The sequence below is a fragment of the Octodon degus genome, unplaced genomic scaffold (genome assembly GCF_000260255.1).
Source record: "Octodon degus isolate 3935 unplaced genomic scaffold, OctDeg1.0 scaffold00006, whole genome shotgun sequence".
NCBI classification, from domain to species: Eukaryota; Metazoa; Chordata; class Mammalia; order Rodentia; family Octodontidae; genus Octodon; species Octodon degus.
The window spans coordinates 10,729,095-10,733,939 of NW_004524582.1; positions in this window are offsets into that span (position 1 = coordinate 10,729,095).

The window sequence follows — 4,845 nt, forward strand, 5'->3', positions numbered from 1 at the left end:
ATATGATATGAAATCATCAATTTCCTATCAAAACACATAGCCTTGCAGTTTGGATAATTCACCCAATTCAGCAACAACTCATTCCTGTACCTCATCTGCTGTTTTTTTTTCCTGTCAATTAGAAAACCATTTGATACAGCACTGTCTTCTTCAAAGGAATTTAAAAGAAAGCAGAAAATTTTCACTGTTACCATTCAAAAAGTCTCTTTACCTTATTTTAATTGTACAATTCTACTTCTGTGGCAGCTTTGTTAAGGAGAATGAATCTTAAAGTGCTTTGCCCGAGGGGCCAGGGAGATCGCTCAGTGGAACAAGCGCTTCCCTGGCAAGCGCAAGGGCCTGAGTTCATTCCCTGGTTCCGCCAAAAAAAAAAAAAAAAGTGCTTTGTCCACCACAATACAATTTATCATATATTTCAGGACCTCAGGCAACGTGTAATATTAGCACATCTCACACTGTTTTATGCAACACAGTTTTCCCAAACAGGACAATTCCTATTTTTCCCAAGGGGGGGGGAAGCAAACAATTTTTTTGAATATCAAATTATACACTAACAGGTATACATGTGCATGTGCACAACTGAGTTCTTCCTATACCCTTCAAAGTAATTATCCCCATTGCCCCCCAAAAGAAATTGTGGCAGACACTGGCTCAGTTCATTCCTTTATTCCTTTATTCTATGGTATTTCCCTCCCAACCACCCAGGTTCTCACTTGGCACAATAGGTCTCTGTAATCACCAACCCCTACGAAGGAAGAGACTGACACACTGAAGCCATAAAAAGAAAATCATAACAAGTTGCAAACCAATCATGCAACTAGTTATGATGGACCTCACCATGTGGAGAAAAAGGACATATTCAAGAGGAACTCAGAAAAAAAAAATAAAGTCAACCAACATCTGTAATTTTTATGGTGACTCACAGTTATTACTCAGAAATCTGAGTGTTAAGGAATTCTAAGAAATTTGGTTTCTAGATAAAACAAGAATTATAAGAGAAAAAAACAACCCAAAGAAATGAACAAAATTGGGGGAAAAAACAGACACAATTAACCTTCTGGCTTAAGCTCAATCCTTTTAACGAAATCAAACTTTCACAGCAGTCACCACAATGGAATGTCAAGAAAGAATCAGTCTTCATCCTCCTCTCATCAGTTTCTTAAATTGAGGTCTTGCGCCAGGATTCCAACCCTCAGAAACAAGGGATAGTGTAACTTAATAACACACACTGCAGAAGACATTGAAGCTTTTCAATAATCAAATGAATGAAAATATATTCCCCCCAAAATTGCAAAAAATTCTTTTACAATGAAAATACCCACAGGCATTCAAAAGTACAATCCTTGTAGAATGCAATCAAGCAGTAAATAAACATAAGCATGTATTTCTTAAACTTTAAAATATGCATATATTTTAACTAATAGTATGCTTCTGAGGATATTCCCCCAAAATGCAAAATTAAAAAAACTATGCACATAGGTCTTTATCAAATATTTCTTAAAGATAATTTGGAAATTAACTGACAAACGAACTCTGTCCAATAATAAGAATTAATAAATAATTTATACCTTCAATTCCATTTATAGTTATAGAAAAACAGGGCCTATAAGATTCTTAAAAACAAGATCCATATACTGCATCCAAGAGGACTACAACTTATTCCATTCAGGATGCTATAATAAAATACCTCAGAATGGGTAATTAATAGCAATAGAGATTTGTTACTCACAGTTCTAGAGACTGAGAAGCCCAACATAAGGTACCAAAAGATTTAGTGTCTGGTAAAAGTACAGCACTTCACAGATGGTAACACCCTCCTGGGGCAGAAGCAAACATCAAAAAGGGCTAACAAGGGGCCGGGGAGATGGCTCAGTGGAATAAGCGCTTCCCTGGCAAGCATAAGGGCCTGAGTTCAATCCCCGGTTCCAAAAAAAAAAAAAAAAAAAAAGGGCTAACAAGCCCTCTAAAACATTTTTTTATCAATGTCCTAACCCCATTTATGAGGGCTCCAAATTCAAGTTCCAACTGCCTCCCAAAAAAGCACTTCCTAACACCACTGCCTTGGAGGTTTCCAATCTATTAATTCTGTGAAGAAATGCACATTCCAGTCAAAACACAAGTACATAAAACATTACTGAATGCATATAAAAAAGAACTAATACCAAAATACTTTCTGATAAGTGAAATTTAGTTTTTACTCTCTTTGCTACACTTGTCTGCACTAAGCTCACAGTAAGAAAAATTACTTATACATAGAATAGAAAATTGAGATACCAAAGCATTCACTTTATAAATCATAAAATCAATTTCAAGACATACTTTTTAAATATATTAAACATTTCCTATAACATTTCTATTTTGAAATTTTTATGAAAAAACAAGGTATAGGAAAGAAGTAGGTATGATTCAAGACATTCATTTTCCAAAAGTCTTAAGAAATACCTATAAAAGACTATGAAATATTCTATCAGCCAAGTGGAAAAAGAACATTAAAAGGAATAAAGTGAAGAGAGAGGCCAGATCATATAAAATTGCAGGGCAGGATATTAATGTTTTTAGTATAATTACAAAAAAAAGAGAGTGAGAGAAAGAAGTTACATGCATTTTACAGGCTTCAGAGAAAGTGGACAGTAGACTACTACGGACCACCCACTTGGGGTCTCCCTCTTGTCCCTCTCTCAGACAGGAGCTTTCTTTCCCTCAATAAATATATTCTGATCATCTTTAGGAAAAAAAAAAAAAATAGAAACTACTACAGGAATCCGTACAGAAAAGGTAATGGTAGCCTGAAGTAGAGATGACAATGAGAACAGAGAAAAGTAGAGAAACTCAAAACGTATGCAGTGGTTAAGACCCACAGCATTTACTGACAGATGTTCAAGATGTGGAGCATAAGGAAACAATCGAGTGTAACTCGCAGAACAGCCATAGCGGTACATGCCTGCAATTCCAGCACTCCGGGGAAGGCTAAGGCATTCAAGAGACTACCTGCCCTACCACACAGTGGAACACTTTCTCAATAACAAACAAACAATATAGTTCTTAGGATTCTGGTTGAATCACTGCTTACAAAGCTAAAACTTTAATAATAGAAAAATGTTTAAAATACTATACAGTACCTACCCAATGGAGTATTACTACCACTAAGCAAAACAGTTAAGCAGGCCTTAGGTGTCCTTAAATAATTACTACAAATACCTGTTATTCTCACAGACTTGTTGGGAGGATTAAGTGTGATCTATGAGAAACACCTAACACAATGACTAAATAAAACCTGCAAGAAATTTTAGTATTAATAGATCTGATTTCAGAACAGAGAATATTCAATAAATGTTTTGTGGATGAATGGAAAAGCAAATCTTAAAAAATGGTAGAGTAACCAGAATTTTATGGCACAATTTCCTAATCCTACAGAACTAAGCACTCTTCACCAGAGGCAATAACAAAGATTAAAAATACAGATAAATATGCAGATGTGAACATACCAGACTTTAAGTACAAAGTAATACAACAATCAAAGGTCTACTGAGTTCAGTATTTTTATTAAGTTAAGTATGATAGAAAAAGAAGTACACTGACTAACACAGTAATTTCTAAACACAAAAATAACTTGAAAAGCTACTGGCCTATTCACAGGTTGGTGAGTCAGTATTAATGCAAATGCAAAAAGAATATGACTAGGAATTTTTTTTTCATTAACTGTATTTTGAAGGTTTCCATTGCAATGAATAGATTGTTTTTCTTTTTCTTCCAGGGAATGTCTAGCCTTATAGAATACATTCAAAGTTCATTTGCACTCACATACTAATCTTCTCTGGAATCATACAGGGTGTCATACTCAAAATAATACTCTTTCGGGTTTGTAATTATTCAATCCACTTAACATGATGCAAATATCCTGTGCATACCCAAAAATGCATTAATCCTTTCCCAAGATTTCAACTTTATACCCCTTAAGTAGCTTTTCTTGCACCCTTCCCATCCCCCCATAAAAACTGTGGTTTTCACGATCTCAAGACTTTCAAGATTAGGACTTTTGAGACTAAGAATATTAGACTTCAGTGCTTTTAATCTCTCAGAATTTCAATATTCAGGATTATGGCATTTGGGATTGTGTGTCTGAGATTTTGATTGGTGGTATAAACCCATTCAACTCTAGAATCCAGCCTACAATCCACTATTCCATGAGGAGAGATAAACATTAAAATCTACAACTTCAATAACGAAACAAAAAACTCTTGATCCTGGATCCCACAATAAAACTAAACAGGGTTATGACACCACTAGGAGAGTGGGGGTCACAAGCTCTACATAAAACTGAAGGTACTCTGCAAGTTCAAGGACAGCCTGGGCTACACAATGAATTCAAGGCCAGCTCAAATTGTATACTGAAGTCCTATCTCAAAAAGATAAAGTATATACAATCACACCATAGGAGTTGTGTATCAATAATTTCAAGTAACAAAAAGGATATCTAAGTGATACAGAATAATTACTATTACACTGTAAAAAGTTTTTAAGTGGGGCCGGGGAGATGGCTCAGTGGAATAAGCACTTCCCTGGCAAGTGCAAGGTTCTGAGTTCAATCCCCAGTTCCGGAAAAAAAAAAAAAAAAAAAAGTTTTTAAGCATCTTTTAAGAGTATAAATTAGAATTAAAACAAAAAAATACAAGTGGAGACCCAGTCCTAGCCCAGGCCCGGTGAGTGTGTGGGAGAGCTTCCAGCTACCCTGCGCCGGCAGGACCTACTACTGGTCCCAGAGCAGGAGCAGCATGGGTGAGACCCTCTTCCACCCCCTTGGGACGCCCCCTACCACTGCACAGCACCTCCCCCACACCACCCACC